The sequence below is a fragment of the Eleutherodactylus coqui genome, chromosome 3, assembly GCF_035609145.1.
Source record: "Eleutherodactylus coqui strain aEleCoq1 chromosome 3, aEleCoq1.hap1, whole genome shotgun sequence".
In the NCBI taxonomy this organism is placed as follows: Eukaryota; Metazoa; Chordata; class Amphibia; order Anura; family Eleutherodactylidae; genus Eleutherodactylus; species Eleutherodactylus coqui.
Window position 1 is genome coordinate 175,952,392 of NC_089839.1, and position 21,850 is coordinate 175,974,241.

Sequence of the window (21,850 nt, forward strand, 5' to 3'; positions counted from 1 at the left end):
ACTATGATATGGGGCATGGGTGTACATATAGGGGGTGCAGAGGGTGTACATATAGGGGGTGCAGTCGCACCTGGGCCAAGGAGCCCTAAAAAAGTCTATCTTCCCCATATTGCAAACCAATGTTATCAATGATGCTTTATAGTTGGGGGGCCAGTTACAGATTTTGCACTGGGGCCCAGCAGCTTCAAGTTACGCCTCTGGTATGGGGGTCACTACTATTACTGGGACCTCTAAAAGATTCACTATTTTTACTAGGGCCATTAAGGGGGTCACTATTACTATTAAGGCCACAAACATAACCATTTGGCATTCCCTGATGTAAATACACAGCACTGTGAGTCAGTACTTAGCCACCAGTGTTGTATATTCCCAGTGCTGTGACCATGGGGGCACAGCGTTATGGCCTGTGTGATCACATGACAAGGACAGCTGTGATTGACCATTGCAATCAATAGTGATCAAGGCATCAAAAAGGAGGAGTCTCATGTTATTCGCTAATCTTCAGCCTGCATATTTAAGAGACCATCATGAACCGAGTAAAGATCCCCAGGACTTTGCTAAAATAATCCTTGTTAATGCATACCTGAGGTATCCGAAAACAGTTGCTTATATATTGTACATGCACAAGTAGAGGTGTAACATGAATGTCTTGGTCCCCAAAGCAAAAGCTTTAGCAGGGCCCTACCTAATATGTGTCATTTATAATAATATAGTGTAAGGGGTTGGCTAGGGCGGATGGACAGGGAATCCCTACGCCAACCCTCTCCGGTGTCCCTACATACTTGCCCCCCTGGGCTGAACCCCAGAGCGACAACTGGGCAACGGTCCCAACACTGCACTAGTGTCAGGGACCCCAGGAAAGAGGGACAGAGAACCAGGCTAGTGGGAACCTGAATAGCAGACAGAGACAACACAGCAACCAAGGAGTAGTAACAACAGGCCAGCTCAAAACCAGAAAGCACATATTCAGTACAGAGGGGAATAAACAAAAGGCAAGTCAAAACACTGAATGTCAGGTCAATGATAGGGAGTGACCAGTTGAACAGAAGCTAAACCAAACACTGGCAAGGAGGAACTGGCTGAGAGGGCTTAAATATGGAACTCCACGCCCAGGGTGTGGGGAGAAGTCACATGCCCACCAGAGGGAACTCATGAAACCGCCTCCCCAAGGCGGCGCGCACCGAGCCAAGCGCCATGCAGCCGACCAGCAGGTGGGCGCGCCCGCACATGATGCGGGGCGTGCTGCCGACCGTCGCGACCAACCACCAGCGTGGGAGAACCCCGGACAGAGACACCAGCCCAGGCCCCCCCGCACACCTGGCAGTCCTAACATATAGCAGTGGGGCCTTTGGGCCCCCTCAGACACCAGTGCACGGAAGTGATTACTACCTCTGCACCCCCTATTATAACTCCACTGTACAGGCAGTAATACATTAAAATACATAGACATGCCAATGCAGTATATCAAAAAATAAAATTGAAAAGTAAAACCCCTCTTGTAAAACAAAAAAACCCCAAAAAGATAAAATTTAATTAAATATCAAAACCAACACACAAATAAAAGAATAAGTACGATTTTTTAGAAAAAAACTGTTCTTATTACATAAGTCACAAAAATACATATATTGTATATTCCCTTAAAGGGGTTGTCCCGCGAAAGCAAGTGGGGGTATACACTTCTGTATGGCCATATTAATGCACTTTGTAATGTACATCGTGCATTAATTATGAGCCATACAGAAGTTATTCACTTACCTGTTCCGTTGCTAGCGTCCCCGTCTCCATGGTGCCGTCTAATTTCAGCGTCTAATCTCCCGATTAGACGCGCTTGCGCAGTCCGGTCTTCTCCCTTCTGAACGGGGCCGCTCGTGCTGGAGAGCTGCTCCTCGTAGCTCCGCCCCGTCACGTGTGCCGATTCCAGCCAATCAGGAGGCTGGAATCGGCAATGGAATGCACAGAGCCCACGGTGCACCATGGGAGAAGACCTGCGGTCCACCGTGGGTGAAGATCCCGGCGGCCATCTTCACAAGGTAAGTAAGAAGTCACCGGAGCGCGGGGATTCGGGTAAGTACTATCCGTTTTTTTTTAAACCCCTGCATCGGGTTTGTCTCGCGCCGAACGGGGGGGCTATTGAAAAAAAAAAAAAACGTTTCGGCGCGGGACAACCCCTTTAAGGGGGTTATTGCACTTAAAACTATTTATGTGCTGTCCTTAGAATTAGCTATCGATAGCAGATGGTGGGTGTACAAAGCCTTGGAACTCTGGTGACCAGTTGTTCCCCCAGAAGCTGACAGCTCTGTACATTGTCTAGTGGCCCAGATTGGTACAGCAGGCTAAGTTCGAGTGAAGGGAATGGGACTCAACATGTAAAGGTACATTTACATGGGGTCATTGTCGCCCGATTAATCTCTGGAAACAACAAATTTGGGCTATAGTTGTTCCTGGTACATATGGCAACCAGTAAGACGCTGAGTGAGAAATCTATCACTTGTTGGAGTCAATTGGTTTTTAGCCCACCAAAAGCCAAGTGATTATCTCTGAATGACTGCCTGTTTGCATTCAATGGAGGTGGGCGGCCACAAGGGATTCCCAGCCAGTTCCAGCTCCATTGTTGAACAATTACCACTCCTGTGTGGAAGCATAGGAATGATAGTCTGTGAGACAGCTGTCAGGCGTTTATGCACCCTGAGTCTTATGTAAAGTTACCTTAATACCAATCAGTGCCACTGCGCAATGTTTGGAGCTGTCTGCTTCTGGCAGCATGACAGCTTGGGCGGTAGACCCCTGCTGATCTGCTTCCGATGACCTATCCTGACAATAGGTCATCAATAGCTAGAAGTGGAACAACTATTGGAGAACTATAAAAAAAAAAAAGTAAACAATGACAGAATAGACTGTTTTGCAGCTTAAAAAGTCTAAATACTAAATCTTATGTAGCAAAAAATATACACAAAAAAACATTGACAGGAACATCAGCATTTTTTTTTTAATTACTGCATGGGTCCAGGAGATCATGTTTGCTCTGGGACTCTTTTATCTTCTATGTGTGCCTCTGTTTTTATGACTTTAGTCCATAAATATAACTCTCAGACATAGTCGGTTAAGTATGATCACTCTCAGCTTGGTTCCAACCTTGTGGTTTTCTCTTATTAATATAACTAATGAAAAAATATGGCAAATATCAAAGATTATTATGGTACCATAATACCAGGAGAAAGCTAGTCCATTGCTTAAGTGTAACATCAAGGAAGAAACATATGAAACATTTAAGATCACCAACAAAGTAATGGTTTTAACAGCGTGAATATGAGGCTTTATGGTAGGAATTGCAGATCCCACCATAGAGACTTGGAGCCTTCTCATATGTAGACAAAGAAAAAAAATGATAGGAGACCCCGAGCTGAAAAACAGCATAAACCACAATAAAGACACTATAAGATAACATTGAGTTGTGGCGAAAAGACAAGGATACTTAGTCATTAGAGATGAGCCAGCACCAAAATGCTTGGGTGCTCGTTGCTCGAGTCGAACTTTTCGTGATACTCGAGAGCACGTTTTGAGTAACGAACCCCATTGAAGTCAATGGGCGACTCGAGCATTTTTGTATATGACCGATGCTCCGGATAGGTCTTCACTTGTGGAAAACCAGAAAACATCCGAAAGTCATGGAAACACCACAGAAACGGTTAGGGAAGGGCAGCAGGCAGGGCTGCATCTCAGGCTCCCCCGTACCACTATTAAGCCACAATAGGGGCAAGAGTCTCCCCCCCCCCCCCCCCCCTAACAATTTTTACTTCGGACAAGCCCTGATTAGCAAGACACACCTTAGCTAAGCACCACACTACCTGCAACCAAGCACAATGACTGCCTGCGGGTCACACCGCTGCCTCTTCTCCTGTGTTACATGCTGCCCAACCCCCCGCACGACCCTGCGTCCACAGCGCACACAAAAGTTTCCCTGCGCAGCCTTTAGCTGCCCTCATGCCACACGCTCGCTTCATAGCTACACCACCCTCATGTCTATTTCCAAGTGCATCTGCGATGACGAGGAACCAGAGGCACCCACTGCAGAGGGTTGGCAGGGCCAGGCAGCGATCCTCTTTGAAAGGGAGGGGGGAGGGCGATAGCCCACAATGCTGTTGAGAATTGATGAGAAATTGACGTTCGATCTTCATTCCAATCTTGTGCCACCTCTGTCAGGAGCTGCAAACGTGGGCATAAAGGGGACTCAGGTTCCAGTACTTCTACATATCTCCACAATGCAGCAATACTCAGTGTGGGAAGCACGTGAGCGGGCCCAGGGTCAAGCTCGTTCCCAGCCTCCATCTTGTGTGACCCAAGGTGCCGCGAGTTACATAGCAATGGGGAATCCATGTGCCCACACACTATTCATTCTGTGTTGGTGTCGGATAGCTCAATCGACACCGCAAGGGGAAAGCCATCTGCACTCTGCACCCTACCAAAGTCAGTCAGTGTCTTTGTGCCAGACAGGTCAAACACCGCGATGGGAAATCTGTGTGCACCCACAACATAGGTGGGTCCTAGGCAACCCAAGACCTGAACCATGAAGAAATCAGAGTGCCCAAACATGGCAGACTTTCACTGCGCCGAGGACATAGGCCTCAGCCCACACCATCAGCAATTGCGGGCATGAAGCAGACTTCGATGCTAGTACACTTGTGAAGGTCTCATTAAATCAGTTACGTTTTCTTTCACCGCTCCAAAGACTGGATTAGCCAGGAAAAAGTTCCACAGGGCCAACCTGGCGCAGTTGCAGTTCCCCCGGGACATAGGCCTCGGCCACACCCTCAGCAATCGCGGGCATGAAGCGGACTTCGATACTAATACACCTGTGATGGTCTCATTAAATCAGTTACGTTTTCTTTCACCGCTCCAAAGGCTGGATACGCCAGGAAAAAGTTCCACAGGCCCAACCTGGTGCAGTTGCTGTTCCCCCGGGACATAGGCCTCGGCCCACACCCTCAGCAATCGCGGGCATAAAGCGAACTTCGATGCTAATACACCTGTGAAGGTCTCATTAAATCAGTTACGCTTTCTTTCACCTCTCCAGACTGGATTAGCCAGGAAAAAGTTCCACAGGCCCAACCTGGCGCAGTTGCTGTTCCCCCGGGACATAGGCCTCGGCCCACACCCTCAGCAATCGCGGGCATGAAGCGGACTCCGATGCTAGTACAGCATTGAACGTCCCATTAATGCAGTAACGCTCCTCTTCTTTGGCTCAAACCAGTGTCTCAGATAACTGTGGTAACACGAGAGCAAATACATGATGCCCAGTGCTGATCCCCTGACCCCAAGAAGGAGGAGGAGGTGGCCTTACAAGGCCAAGAAACCATAGCCTATGTGGGAAGTATGTGAGCGGGCCCTTGGTCAGGCTCGGTCCCAGCAAACACACTTGTGACCCAAGGTCCGCGAGTTACATAGCAATGGGCAATCGGGGTCCCGTCACACTATTCATTCTGTGTTGGTGTCGGATAGCTCAATCGACACCGCAAGGGGAAAGCCATCTGCACTCTGCACCCTACCCAAGTCAGTCAGTGACTTTGTGCCAGACAGGTAAATCACCGCCATGGGAAGTCTGTGTGCACCCACAGCATAGATGGGTCCTAGGCAACCCAAGAAATGAACCATGAAGAAATCAGAGTGCGCAAACATGGCAGACATTCACTGCGCCTAGGACATAGGCCTCTGCACAAATCCTCAGCAATCGTGGGCATAGAGCGGACTATAATGCTAGTGCAGCTGTGAACGTCTCATAAGTGCAGTATCACTCCTCTTGTTTGGCCCAAAGCAGTGCCCCAGATAGCTGTGGAGAAAATACATAATGGCCTCGGCCCACAATTCATGCCCTAGTCAGTGAGTGTTTTTGGGCCAGATAGGTAAAACACCGCGATGGGAAGTCTGTGTGCACTCATAGTATAAACAGACCCCTGTAACATTCCAGTAGAAAAAGTATAAGCAGACCCCAGTAACATTTTGGTAGCAGTAGTATAGGCAGACCCCGGTACCATTTCTGTAGTGGAAGTATAGGCAGACCCCTGTAACATTTCTGTAGCAGAAGTATAGGCAGACCACTGTAACATTTCAGTAGCAGAAGTATAGGCAGACCCCTGTAACATTTATGTAGCAGAAGTATAGGCGAACCCCTGTAACATTTCTGTAGCAGAAGTATAGGCAGACCCCTGTAACATTTCGGTAGCAGGCGTATAGGCAGACCCCAGTACCATTTCTGTAGTAGAAGTATAGGCAGACCCCATTAACATTTTTGTAGCAGAAGTATACGCAAACCCCTGTAACATTTATGTAGCAGCAGTATAGGCAAACCCCAGTAACATTTCTGTAGCAGCAGTATAGGCAAACCCCAGCACCATTTTTGTAGTAGAAGTATAGGCAGACCCCAGTACCATTTCTGTAGTAGAAGTATAGGCTGACCCCTGTAACATTTATGTAGCAGAAGTATTGGCAGACCCCAGTAACATTTTTGTAGCAGATATATAGGCAGACCCCTGTAACAGTTATGTGGCAGACGTATAGGCAGACCCCAGTACTATTTCTGTAGTAGAAGTATAGGCAGACTCTAGTAATATTTCTGTAGTAGAAGTATAGGCAGACCCCTGTAACATTTATGCAGCAGCAGTATAGGCAGACCCCTGTAACATTTACGTGGCAGAAGTATACGCAGACCCCTGTAACATTTATGTAGCAGAAGTATAGGCACACCCCTGGAACATTTATGTGGCAGAAGTATAGGCAGACGCCTGTAACATTTCTGTAGCAGAAGTATAGGCAGACCCCTGTAACATTTAGGTGGCAAAAGTATAGGCAGACCCCAGTACCATTTCTGTAGTAGAGGTATAGGCAGACCCCAGTAACATTTTTGTAGCAGAAGTATACGCAGACCCCTGTAACATTTATGTAGCAGCAGTATAGGCATACCCCTGTAACATTTTTGTAGCAGCAGTATAGGCAGACCCCAGCTCCATTTCTGTAGTAGAAGCATAGGCAGACCCCTGTAACATTTATGTAGCAGAAGTATAGGCAGACCCCTGTAACATTTACTTGGCAGAGGTATAGGCAGATCCCAGTAAAATTTTCGTAGCGGATGTATAGGCAGACCCCTGTAACATTTACGTGGCAGAAGTATAGCAGACCCCAGTACCATTTATGTAGTAGAAGTATAGGCAGACCCCAGTAACATTTTTGTAGCAGAAGTATAGGCGGACCCCTGTAACATTTACATGGCAGAAGTATAGGCAGACCCCAGTACCATTTCTGTAGTAGAAGTATAGGCTGACCCCTGTAACATTTTTGTAGCAGAGGTATTGGCAGACCCCAGTAACATTTTTGTAGCAGAAGTATTGGCAGACCCCAGTAACATTTTTGTAGTAGATGTATAGGCAGACCCCTGTAACAGTTATGTGGCAGACGTATAGGCAGACCCCAGTACTATTTCTGTAGTAGAAGTATAGGCAGACTCTAGTAATATTTCTGTAGTAGAAGTATAGGCAGACCCCTGTAACATTTATGCAGCAGCAGTATAGGCAGACCCCTGTAACATTTACGTGGCAGAAGTATATGCAGACCCCTGTAACATTTATGTAGCAGAAGTATAGGCACACCCCTGGAACATTTATGTGGCAGAAGTATAGGCAGACGCCTGTAACATTTCTGTAGCAGAAGTATAGGCAGACCCCTGTAACAGTTAGGTGGCAAAAGTATAGGCAGACCCCAGTACCATTTCTGTAGTAGAGGTATAGGCAGACCCCAGTAACATTTTTGTAGCAGAAGTATACGCAGACCCCTGTAACATTTATGTAGCAGCAGTATAGGCATACTCCTGTAACATTTTTGTAGCAGCAGTATAGGCAGACCCCAGCTCCATTTCTGTAGCAGAAGTATATGCAGACCCCTGTAACATTTATGTAGCAGAAGTATAGGCAGACCCCTGTAACATTTACGTGGCAGAAGTATAGGCAGACCCCTCTAACATTTCTGCAGCAGAAGTATAGACAGACCCCTGTAACATTTACGTGACAGAAGTATAAGCAGACCCCAGTACCATTTCTGTAGTAGAAGTATAGGCAGACCCCTATAACATTAATGTGGCAGAAGTATAGGCAGGCAGACCCCAGTAAAATTTCTGTAGCAAGAGTATAGACCAACCGCTGAAACATTGGGGTACCATGAGTGTAGGCGAAGGCCGGAAAAATTAGTTGGATAAGAGTATAGACGAGGGCCAGAAAAATTAGTGTACCAACAGTACAAATGTCCCCCTGAAAAATTGCTCAACCGAGAGGGCACATGCAACCCATAAATATTTTTTGAAAGATACAGCTCGCTGTTGCTTAATTTGTAACAGAGCCTGGAGGCAGCCCTGTTGAAAAAATTGGTTCATGTTAATGTATCAATACTTTTGAAACTTTGTAAAAATTGTAATAAAATTATTATATGCGCCTTTTGGGCCGCAGAAAAATTGGCAGTTCAGCGTGATGACGTTGTTTCTGGAGGAGGAGGAGGACTAATATCAGAGACAAAGCTAAATGCCCTGTTTTTCCGGTGATAGAGAAGAATGCATTTATCTGCGGTTGCAGCGAAAAGAATTTTTAGATTCCGCTGCTCTCCGCCGGTGAAGAAGAGAAGTCTGAGGAAGTCCAGGCTTTGTTCATCTTTATGAGTGTAAGCATGTCAGCACTGGCAGTTGACAGGCGGGTACGCTTATCTGTAATGATTCCCCCAGCTGCACTAAACACCCTCTCTGACAAGACGCTAGCGGCAGGGCAAGCCAGCACCTCCAGGGCATACGGCACGAGTTCGTGCCACGTGTCCAGCTTTGACACTCAATAGTTGTATGGAGCAGAGGCATCACGGAGGACGGTGGTACAATCGGCTACGTACTCCCTCACCATCTTTTTACAGTGCTCCCTCCGACTCAGCCTTGACTGGGGAGTGGTGACGCAGTCTTGCTGGGGAGCCATAAAGCTGGCAAAGGCCTTGGAGAGTGTTCCGCTGCCTGCGCTGAGCATGCTGCCTGATCTCCGCGCCTCCCCTGCTACTTGGCCCTTGGAACTGCGCCTTCTACCGCTAGCGCTGGCAGATGGGAAGTTTTTTTTTTAAAGGAACTTTATTTAGCCAGAAGTTGATTAACCAACATACAAACATAGGCAGCTTACACCACAGGTGTCAGATTCAGTGGACAGTGCATTGCATGATAAACAGGATAAGAATAGGCGTTACCTGTATATACACGTTCATTTCTTCTTGATACATAGTGCCTGGCTAGAGCTTTTTTTTCTTTTTTTTAAACTTTAACTTTATGAATTATTAATAAACAACAATTTAACCTTGAAATGAATTAGCTGTAATCAACCAGGAGAAGAGAAAAAGGAGAAAAGAAATAAAGGAAATTTAAAGGGACCCTCCCCAACTCTCTGGCGCAACTCTTTTAAGGAAAATTGTGAAAACAGAAAAAAGGTTCTAAGAATAGGGTTTTAACTTGGGGAACAAGTTGAACACATGTCCTTCATTGTGTCCTTCCCTCTCCCTCACTCCCTCTCTATCACCTAGCTAGGCTCTCCCGACGCCGTCGCAGAGCAACTCACCCAACCACCCCAAATCTTATCGAATTTTTCAGGGCATCCCCTGGCCATGTATGTCAGTTTGTACATCAGGATTTCGGCATTGACCACCGGAACCCATGCATTCCTGGTCAGCTTCCCAGAGTGCTTCCAGTTAAGTAAAATGACTTTTTAACATAGAAAAGTAGCAACTTGTACAGTGTACGTGTTGCTGCGGCCACGGGCAGGTCTCCAACAAGCCCAAATAGGCACGTTCCAGGATGCATGATCCTCGGTGCCCCCAGATGCGTTTCCATGAAGAAAAGCACGTCTCTCCAGTAGTCCTGCAGGACTGCACACTCCCAGAACACGTGCATGACCGTCCCATCCGCAGCCAGGCATCGCGGGCACGTTGCAGTAGAGAGCAGCCTCATAGTACACAATTTAGAAGGAGTGTAATATATACGGTGTAGGAACTTAACTTGGATGAGTTTGTCTCTCGCGCTAACCAGGGGGGGACCAGATCCACCTCGTATATCCTCATCCTCCCCTTCGGTCAGGTCAGGGATATCCCCCTATCATCTCCGCACGGCCCTCTCTCCCAGCGGGGCCAGATGTTGCGCTATATGGGCGTAGAAGCTCGACAGCAGTTTGACAAGATTGCACATCTGCACCAGGCCCTCTAGCCGTGTCATGGATAGTGGGATAGACAGACCTCCAAACTGAGCCCTGGCCGCGTCTCGCAGCTGGTAATATCTAAAGTAGGAGTTTTCAGGCAGGCCTTGGGCTATTCGTAGCTGTAGAAAGGTGCAGAGCGTACCCTCGCTGACTATGTCCAAAAGGACATTGACGCCCCAACGCCTCCAGAAGGCAGGCTCTGGGAAGCGCTGGAAGTGTGGCAGTTTGGGGTTATTCCAGAGAGGAGTGTGTGGGGATCGCGCAGTCTCCCCCTCAGTGGACAGTCTTGTGACCCGATGCCAGATTTCTAATGTTACCAGCATGGGAGTGGGCAGGGGAGCAGTCGAAGATGAGGGGCCGCTCAGCAGCAGCCCCTGTAGGTTCTGAGCAGGGTCCACCATTCTCCGCTCCAGACTCACTGCCGGGTTGTAGTCTGACGAGGATAGCCACCACTCCGCATACAGCAGCTGGCTAGCCAGATAGTAGTAATAGAAGTGTGGTAGGGCCAACCCTCCCCCGCTCGACGGGAGGCACAGAGTCTCCAATCTGATTCTGGGTGTGGTGCCCCTCCACAGTATACATAACACAATCCCGTAGTGTTAGCGTAGTGAAGAATTTTTTGGGGACTAACGTAGGGGAGTTATGCAGTATGTACAAAAATTTTGGTAGCAGTTTCATTTTTAGCAGGTTTATTCTGCCCACCAGGGTAAGCGGGAGAGAAGCCCAGCGTGTTGCCACCTCCTCGGTCCAGCCCAGGAGAGGGACCAGGTTGGAGTTGTAGAAAGTGGATAATTCTGCTGTCACCTTTACACCCAAATAGGTGGTCTGGGTTGTCCAGCTCAGCGGGGCGGGCAGGGGAAGCTCAGCGGCCACAGGGTCCACCGCCAGTAAGTGGGTCTTGTCCCAGTTAACCTTAATGCCTGAATGTGTACCAAATGCACCGAATATGGCCAGCGCTGTGTTAAGAGAGGCCTCCGGGTCTTGAAGGAAAAGAAGGGTGTCATCTGCATAGAGCGCCTTCGTAGTTGTTTAGTTTAAATCCCTTCGCTATTGCTGACGTTCGGATTTGGATCACTAGAGGCTCTATGGCGAGGGCAAACAGAGCAGGGGACAAAGGGCAGCCCTGTCTTGTCCCCCTACTCAGGGAAAACTGGGCAGAAACATGTATGTTAGTCTTGATGTTGGCTACCGGGGAGTCGTATAGAATCTCAATCCATTTAATAAAAGTTGGCCCAAATCCGAACCGCTGCATCACCGCCCATAAGTACTTCCACTCCACTGAGTCGAAGGCCTTTGCCTGATCTATAAATACCAGAGTGCGCTTCCCGCAGTTAGTATGTTTGTATGTATGATAGGTGGTTAAAAAGCCTCCTCAGGTTCATGTCCGTGCTTTTGCCAGGCATAAAGCCGGACTGGTCAGCGTGTATGATCTCTTTCAGTACTGAGTTTATACACGTCGCCAGTATTTTTGCAATTACTTTAACGTCATTATTAAGGAGGGAAATAGGGTGGTATGAGCCACAGTCCATGGGGTCTTTTCCGGTTTTAGGGATCATTATTATTAGGGCTTTACGCATTGTGTCCGTTATCGCCCCCTCCTGCAGGATAGAATTATATAATGTGAGAGGTCGTGGGGCCAGGGTTTCCACGTTTTTCTTACACCATTCCCCAGGGAGCCCATCCACACCCGGTGACTTCCTATTGGGAAGGGCCTTTATGGCTTCCGTTATTTCTTCTATGCTCAGATCTCTATCCAGGTGGGCCGCACTGTCTCGGTTCAGCAGAGGGAAGGGAATGTCATCTAGATACGCCTGAAGCTGCGCATCAGTGCAGCTCAGGTTGGAGGTGTATAAGTCCCTATAGTATTGGGCGAACGCTTGATTAATTAGTTTGGGATCGTTTAGTAGGGTGCCCGAGCTATCTCGCACTGCTGTGATAGGCGGCAGTGTCTGATCCTCTCTAGCTAGGGAGGCCAGTAAGTGGCCGTTCTTGTCTTCCTGATCAAAGATCCGGTGGCAGGTGTACAGAAGTTTTTTCTTGGTGTATTCAATAAGTAGTAATTTATATTCCCGTCGCAGGGCACCTAGGGTTGAAGTAGTTTCCGGGGAGGGATCTGCTATGTATCTGGCCTCTGCTAAGTCAAGGCGGCATTCTAGGTCCAAGCGGCTGGCTCCCAGGGACCTTCTGTGTTCGGCTATGGCCGAGGCAAAGGATCCCCTGGTGAAGGCTTTAAATGCGTTCCATACCACCAGCTCCGGGGCCGTTCCCTCATTGACCTCCCAGTACATTTCAGCCTCTTGTTCTACATATTCGTGTACTTCTCTTTGTTCTAACCATAGTGGGCTCAGTCTCCACATAGGACGACTGCCCTCAACTCCAAGGTCAAGAACCAGTTGGAATGGGGAGTTATCTGAAATGCCTCTGGGCAGGTAGGATATGTCGCGGACCATAGAGAGGCAGTCCGGGGAGCCAAAACACAGATCTATACGTGAGAAGGCATTATAGGTCGGGGTGTGACATGAGTAGGCTCTGTCGTGTGGGTGCCGCGCACGCCATATTTCTTGCAATAAATAGGAGTCGGCCCACCCAGGCAGTCGAGCCTATGCGAAAGCAGCTGGAGTGAGACTGTCCTGCACCGGGTCTAAGATCAGGTTAAAGTCTCCCATAATTACTGTTGGGGCCACCTCAAGGAGGACCACTCTTGCCATCACCTCATGGAGTATTTTAATATTAGCGGGGGGTGGTAGGTAAATGGTTACTATCGTGAGGAGGCGACTGTGAAAGGTGCCCTGTAGAATCAGGTAGCGCCCCCCAGGGTCTATATGTATTTGACGAAAAGCAAACTGGGCTGACTTAGCCACCAGGATGCTGACCCCTCGGGCATAGTTTGAATAAGTCGAGTGGTATGCTGCGCCTATAGTTGCTCGCTTAAGCGCCAGTGTCCTCGAACCTCTAAGGTGTATTTTTTGGAGTAGTATCATGTGAGGGGAGTGAGTTTTGAGGAAGTCAAAAACCAGCGCTCTTTTAATTTTAGAATTTAGGCCCTGACGATCCAGGAGACCAATTTTAAGTACATACTAGCCATTGTCAAAGAGCTGGACTTTGTTCCCACAAGTTCCCTGTAAAGCGTTCAAGAGAGAGTCGCGCCAGAAACAACCAGTAAAAGTTACAGAGTAGACCAAAAACTGTTCACATTTGCCAACCTCAAACCAATCCATCCCTTCCCACCCTACCCATCCCCCCGAACTTTGGACAGGTTTCGATCCCATAACTCACAACTTTGTAGGGGGCATAAGGCCTAGCCCCCAGAGAGAGTCAACAACAAACTAGGACAGGAGAATGAAAAACAATAACAGCAGTCACAGATATGGGAAAAGAATCCCCCCTGTGAATAAACAGAGACAGGATCATGTGAGTGTGGGCTGCTCCAATATGGACCATAGGTACCCAGCACGGGCCCCTGGTCCAGCCTGGTCCTCACAATCCGAGACAGAAAAGAATAATCTTATCGCAGTCCACATTACTTTACAGTATCATTGTCTTCAGCTGCTGGCCTTCTTATCTAACGTGGAGGGGGGAGGTAGGGGGAGAGGACAGAGGAGAAGAGGGTAAGGGGGAATAGAAAAAAAAAAGGAAGGGAAAAAGGGGGGGGAGAAAAGGGGGAAGGGCGGGGAGGGGAGCGGGGTCGCCTTCCACAGTTACAGTGCAAAAAGAAAGGGAAGCGTTGGCCGGCCAACCACATCAATTACGTATTTTTGGAAGTCTCACGGCAAGGATCAGTTTTGTTCAAGCCAGTTTAGGACATCCTCTGGTCTTTCAAAAAAATGGGAACGGTTATCCTTGACCACCTTTAGCCTAGCAGGTTATAGCATGGCGTAGACGAGTTGTTTTGAGCGTAGCATTTTCTTTGCTTCTGCGAATTTTTGTCGCCTCTGCTGTACCTCTAGGGAAAAGTCCGGAAAGATGCGGACTGTTTGTCCGTCGACCCTTAGTGGTTCTCTCTCATGGTTAAGTGCCAGGATTTTGTCTCTGTCCCTGTAATTAAGCAGCTTTGCAATTAAAGTGCGGGGAGGGCCCCCGGGCGGAGCCCTTGATGGGATGCGGTGAGCCCTCTCAACGCAAAATAGGGGGGACAGAGAGATAGGGCCATACTCCTGCTTGAGGAACGATTCCAGGAAGTCGCAAGGATCTCTGCCCTCAGCGCCCTCCGGCAATCCTATAAATCTGAGGTTGTATCTACGCAAGCGGTTCTCCATATCGTCCAATTTCTTCCACTGCGCCGTGAGGTTAGAGTTGAGGGTGCGCACCTGATCTGAGAGTGGTGTAACAGTGTCCTCCAAGTTAGAGACTCGCGTCTCTACCTCTGTTGTGCGCTCTCTCAGCGTTTGGACGTCCGCTCGCAGTAGACCAAAGTCCAACTGTAGTGCGTCGATTTTTTCTGTGAGGGCAGAGCGTGACTCTGTGATTGCCTTTAGTAAGTCGGCAATAGTCGGGCCGGATACAGAGGGCAAGGCTGGTGCGATTCCCTCAGAGGGTGCGTTCTGTGGGATGGAGGGCGCGTTAGGTCTGGGGTCCGTTGAGGTGCTGGGCCGAGAGTATTGCTGCAGCTTATTGGTTATTTTTGCTTGCTTGCTGGGCGCCATCGCGCTAGGGGATAGTAGTAGGGGATGCCCGCCGGCTTGAACTTATGGGATGTCACAGGGGGGGGGATTCATGTGCAGTTTAGGCTTTGGTGCATAGCTGTTGGGGTACAGTCATAGTGTAGTAGTATCTATGCGCCGCCGACACGCTACCCCCAGACGGCAGTTCGGGGCTCAGTCTGTAGGTGTATGTAAGACAATGGGTTTTAGTCCCGGAGTGTCTCTGATGGAGAGGTCCGCGGGTCGAAGTCCCTCTCCGCCTCCCGCACTATCCGTCAAGAGGTGAAGTGCATCAGGAGGGGGGCAGGTAATTGCCTCTGCTCCCCTCTGTTTAGGGGTAAATTGCTCTCCCAGGGGAAGGGGGGGCTCCACGTGCGGTGCTCCTCTCTGTATATATGGCTTCTTCAGCGCACCCCCACTGTCCCTTTCTCTTCTGTGGCTCCCCTTACACCCCTTATCTCCCCTCTGCCAGATGGTGTTTGGCTGGGGGGGGGGGGGGGGTTACACCTTGCTGCGACCAACGGCCTGCGATGATAGCCACAGGGAGCCCACTCCAGGGGGCTTCTGGTGCCCCAGATGCAGTGTTACAGTCCTGTGGGAGTGGGGAAGCACGGGGGGTGCTGAGACTGGTGGCGGCGGCTGCCACGTCACTCACCCGGTCTGCCGCTGTATGGAGTAGGCAGCCAGCCCTCTCCACCTCCGCTGGTGCCTCTGGTGTGGTCCCCGCTTCGGCCCTCTGAGCAGGGGAGCTCGCGATATAGCGCTTCCGGTCGCTGCTACCGGCACTTCCGGTCACGGCCAGCCGGCACTCGAGTCCAGGGATCTTCAGGCCTTGTAGGCCCCGCGGCGTTCCTCCTCCTCTGAGGAGACCCAGAAAGGTCTCTAAGTGCTCCCACTGGGTCAGGGAAGTCAGTGCCGGCCTCTTGAACGCTGTCCCAAGTCTCCAGCGCGGGATGCCACAGATTCGTCAGATGGGAAGTTTAGCATCAATTTGTCCACCAGGGCCCTGTGGTATTGCATCACTCTCGTACCCCTTTCCTCTTCGGGAATGAAAGTGGAAAGGTACTCCTTGTACCATGGGTCAAGAAGGGTGTACACCCAGTAATCCGTGTTGGCCAGAATGCGTCTAACTCGAGGGTCACAAGAAAGGCAGCCTACCATGAAGTCAGCTATGTGTGCCAGGGTGCCAGTACGCAAGACATGGCTGTCCTCGCTAGGAAGATGACTTTCAGGATCCTCCTCCTCCTCCACAGCCCATACACGCTGAACAGATGAGAGGCAAGCAGCATGGTTACTCTCTGCAGTGTGCCCAGCTGTCTCTTCTCCCTCCTCCTGCTCCTCCTCCTGCTCCTCCCCTCCTCCTCCTCCGATATAGGCATGAGGGTGGTCTGGCTATCAAGCGACATACTGTCATCCCCCGTCTCCTGTTCCAACTGCAAAGTGTGGGCCTTTATGCCTTGCAGCGAACTTCTCAGCAAGCATAGCAGCTGGATGGTTACGCTAATGATTGCAGCATCACCGCTCACCATCTGGGTAGACTCCTCAAAGTTTCCGAGGACCTGGTAGATATCTGCCATCCAGGCCCACTCCTCGGAAAAGAATTGGGGAGGCTGACTACCACTACGCCGCCCATGTTGGAGTTGGTATTCCACTATTGCTCTACGCTGCTCATAGAGCCTGGCCAACATGTGCAGCGTAGAACTCCACCTTGTGGGCACGTCGCACAGCAGTCGGTGCTCTGGCAGATTAAACCGGTGTTGCAGGGTCCTCAGGGTGGTAGCGTCCATGGTGGACTTGCGGAAATGTGCGCAGACGCAGGTCAGACAAGTGTGGGTAGTTTTTCAGAACCGCTGCAGAGCCGCCACCAGGTTACGGCCGTTGTCATACACGACCATGCCAGGTTGGAGGCTCAGTGGCGAAAGCCAGAGGTCGGTCTGCTCTGTCAGACCCTGCAGCAGTTCGGGGGCCGTGTGTTTCTTGTCACCTAAGCTGAGTAGTTTCAGCACGGCTTGCTGACGCTTGCCCACCGCTGTGCTGCCGCACCGCACCACACCGACTGCTGGCGACAGGCTGCTTACACTTCTTAATTGAAAGGTAGAGGTTGCGTAGGAGGAGGAGGAGGGGGGCGGTTTTAGAGGAGGTGGCATAGACCGCCACAGATACCAGCACTGAGGTAAGACCCGCTATTCTGGGTGTGGGTAGGACATGAGCGGTCCCAGCCTCCACCAAATTCACCCAATGTGCCGTGAGGGAGATATAGTGGCCCTGTCCGCCAGTACTTGTCCACGTGTCCGTGGTTAAGTGGACCTTCCCAGTAACCACGTCGGTGAGGGCACGATTTATGTTGCGGGAGGCGTGCTAGTGTAGGGCTGGGACGGCACACCGGGAAAAATAGTGGCGACTGGGGACTGAGTAGCGCGGGACCGCCGCCACCATCATGTTTTTCAAAGCCTCCATTTCCACAAGCCTGTACGGCAGCATCTCTTAATTTGGCAATGTGCACGTTTAAAGCTTGAGCGTGCGGGTACGTGGTGGCATATTTGCGCTTTCGCTCCAACGCTTGCGCTAGCGACAGCTGAACGCTGCGCTGAGAGACATTGCTGGATGGGGTCGAGGACAGTGGAGGTGAGGGTGTGGGTGCAGGCCGGAAGGCGCTCGTGCCTGTGTCCTGAGAGGGGGGGTGGATCTGTGTGGCAGGTTGGAGCACAGGGGAAGAGGCAGTGGTGCGACCCAGAGTCGGTGAACGGCCTTCGTCCCACCTTGTGGGGTGCTTGGCCATCATATGCCTGCGCATGCTGGTGGTGGTGAGGCTGGTAGTGGTGGCTCCCCGGCTGCTCTTGGTGCGACACAGGTTGCACACCACTGTTCGTCGGTCATCCGTGCTCTCACTGAAAAACATCCATACCTTTGAACACCTAGCCCTCTGCACGGAGGCTTGGCGTGAGGGTGTGCTTTGGGAAACTGTTGGGGGATTCTTCGCTCTGGTCCTGCCTCTACCCCTGGCCACCCCACTGCCTCTTCCAACCTGTCCTGCTGCTGCACTTGCCTTCCCCTCTGAAGACCTGTCCTGAGTGGGCTTAGCAAACCAGGTGGGGTCAGTCACCTCATCGTCCAGCTGCTCTTCCTCTGAATCCTCTGTGCTCTCCTCCCTCGGACTTACTGCCTTTACTACTATCTCACTGATAGACAACTGTGTCTCATCATCATCATCCTCCTCACCCACTGAAAGCTCTTGAGACAGCTGCCGTAAGTCCCCAGCCTCATCACCCGGACTCCGGGAACTTTCCAAAGGTTGGGCATCGGTCACGACAAACTCCTCAGGTGAAAGAGGAACCATTTTTTCCCACTCAAGGCAGGGACCCGAGAACAGTTCCTGGGAGTCTGCCTGCTCATCAGAATATGTCATTTTCATGGAGTGAGGAGGCTGAGAGGTGGGAGGCGCAGCAGCCAGAGGATTCAGAGTTGCAGTAATGGACTGCGTTGAAGACTGGGTGGTCGATACATTGCTGGATGCATTTTCTGCCATCCACGATAGGACCTGCTCACACTGCTCTGTTTGTAATAAAGGTCTACCACGTGGACCCATAAATTGTGATATGAAGCTGGGGACCCCAGAAACTTGCCTCCCTCCTAATACCGCAGCAGCCGGCTGTGATTCACCTGGACCAGGAACTCGGCCTGTGCCCACACCCTCACTTGGACCTTTGCGTCTTCGTCCGCGTCTGCGTCCACGTCCTCGACCCCTACCCCTACCCCTCATCATGACGGAATACGAATAGAGCAGGGGCCAAATAAATTACCCCCTTCTACAGCACTGACAACTGGGCCTTAATTCACCGCACACAGAGACTTGTAGATAGCGGAAGCTCTATGCTGTGTCTAGGAAAAAGTAACCCGCTGTCTCACGCTGATACATAGGGGTAATTTACTGCTCGCAGAGACTTGTAGATTATAGAGGCTGTGTGGAGTGGGAGAAGACTGTAAAGCCAGTGGATAGTAACTGTGGCTGGTAACTGCGGCGATCTCAACCCCACCAACGGAAATGGTATTGTGGGACGCTCTGCACAGCAGCTGAGCTGAAATACTTAGCAGTGGCCTCAGTAATATTACAGTACTGTTTAGCGGTGAGACCGCGGTCTAATTCACTGCAGACAGAGAACTGTATAAATAATTATGGAATTATTTACGTACACTTTCACGCTGACAGCGGTATTGTAACGCAAACTCCAGCCAGAAAAAAAAATTATACAGAAGGCTGCGAACAGGCCTAGCTGCGTAATAGTGAAGCACTGCAACTCCCAGCAGCCACCCAGTAAAATGCACACGGTCAGAGGTAGCCTCAAGAAGGACCATTGGGGTTCTTGTAGACAGGATCCTACACTACTACTGTCCCTATCTCAGCAGCACTTTCCCTATACTCTGTATAATTGACTGCAGACTGAGAACGCTATAGCTGTAATATCCTGCACAGCCCGAGATTAGAAAATTTTTTTGTGTAAAACTGCTCCCAGCAGCCACAACAGTAATGCATATGGTCAGATGTGGCCCTAAGAAGGACCGTTGGGGTTCTTGAGGACAGGATCCTACACTAACACTATCCCTGAATAAGCAGCAGCACTTTCCCTATGCTCTCCCAGCATGTGTCTGAGGCGAGCCGTGGGCGGGACCGCTTTACGTACTCAGCGGTCACTTGATCTCGCCAGCCACTCACTGCAGTGAGGTGGGATAGGGCTGGCACGTCACAGGAGGAAGTGGTAATGCCTTCCCTGCATGTCTATTGGCTAAAAAATGGCGCTAAACAAGCAGGAAAGGAAATGGAATTGACTCGAGTACCGCGTGGTGCTCGTTTCGAGTAACGAGCATCTCGAGCACCCTAATGCTCAAACGAGCATCAAGCTCGGACGAGTGTGCTCTCTATTAGTCATATCCTCAGGTTCATACAATGACTATAACGTTGAGTTTTGAGGTAAACCATATCCAGATGTTCAGCAGTGTCGTATAATCAGTCTGTTATATGTGAGATGTTCTGCTGTGTTATATGATCAGTCTGTGATGTGTGAGATGTTCTGCAGTGTTGTATGATCAGTCTGTAATGTGTGAGATGTTCTGCAGTGTCCTATGATCAGTCTGTAATGTGAGTTGTTTTGCAGTGTTGTATAATCAGTCTGTGATGTGTGAGATGTTCTGCAATGTTATGTGATCAGTATGTGATGTGTGAGATGTTCTGCAGTGTCGTGTGATCAGTCTGTGATGTGTGAGATGCTCTGCAGTGTCCTATGATCAGTCTGTGATGTGAGATGTTCTGCAGTGTCGTATGATCAGTCTGTAATGTGCGAGATGTTCTGCAGTGTCTTATGATCAGTCTGTGATGTGTGAGATGTTCTGCAGTGTCATATGATTAGTCTGTGATGTGTGAGATGTTCTGCAATGTCATATGATCAGTCTGTAATGTGTGGGACGTTCTGCAGGGTTGTATGATCAGTCTGTGATGTGTGAGATGTAGAGATGAGCGAACGTACTCGTTTCGAGTACTTACGCACCCGAGTACCGCCATTTTCGAGTACTTCAGTACTCGGGTGAAAAGATTCGGGGGGCGCCGGGGGGCAGGGAGAGGCGTAGCGGTGCGGGGGGTAGCAGCGAGGAACAGGGGCCAGGCCTCTCTCTCTCCCTCTCCCCCCCACTCCCCACTGCTACTCCCCGTGCCGCCACGGCGCCCCCCGAATTTTTTCGCCCGAATACGGAAGTACTCGGAAATCGCGGTATTCGGGCGAAAAATGGGCGTGGCCGAGCACGTTCGCTCATCTCTAGTGAGATGTTCTCCGCATCGATCAAGTGTGCTATTAATTTGTTTTTACAGGGATGGAAATAGGTAGATGGTTTCCACAAGAAGACCATGTTTGGTGTTAATGATAGACCGCGGGACAGAGCTCTTAGGTCTCTCTCCACCTCCCTCCAGTATCCAGAAATACCCGCACATGCCCACCAGATGTGGAGAAAAGAGCCTATTTCCACTCCACATCTCCAACATCTATTGTGTGGAGCTAACTTGTAGTTGAATAGCCATTGGAGGGTTTTATACCACCTGACTAGTAGTTTATAGTGGCATTCCTGCATGAGGACACACGGGGAAAGGCCGTAGGCCATGCTCAGAATTAGTTTGGTATCAGCTATGGTTAGTGAGATCCCCAGTTCCTTTTCCCAGGTAATCAGGAAGGTGGCTTTCGCATACATGAGAGGCGCTATGAAGCCCTTCCTTATGATGGAAATTTTTCTTGAGTTAGGTGTATTTGTTTTCAAGGTATCTTCGAAGTGTGTCTTGGGTCTGGTAGACTTATATTTAGTCAGGTATTCACTGAGTACTTTTTTAACGTGTGTTTTTTGCAGGAAAGAGAGGGCATTGTTGGGGGCTAGATCGATCAAAATCTCCTCTGGAGTTTTGTGCGCTAGATTCTGGATGTCCTCTATCTTGCTATTTCCTAATTGTTTCCAAATGCTCGCGGATCCTGGATCATGTTGGGCACCCATTAGTCTGCCTAGTCCTCTGATTGGTGTCAGAGGAGAAGGGTCTGGCGCAAGTGATTTTTTGAGTTTATCCCATGTCTCGCAAGGGCCTCTAAGTAGGGGGTTAAACCCTTTTGCTCTATATTGATGTTTTGCCGGGAACCACAAGTCCTCCATCAGGGTATCATTCTGCGAGGCCTTCGCCAGGCTGTGTAATAGCGGGTCCCTGGACGGGTGTGTCAAGTCCATCCAGTAACCGAGTTGGATGATCTGATAGTAGTCCTGGACGCTTGGCAAATCCATCCCCCCCCTCCGACCTCCATCTTATCATTCAGCTATAAGCGAGTCTGGGTCTTTTTTGTCTCCAGACAAAGCTCGTAAACAGCGTTTTCAGCAATTTAAAGAAAGAGGGGGGTAGGTGAATCGGGATCATACGCAATTTATAAATGATTATAGGAA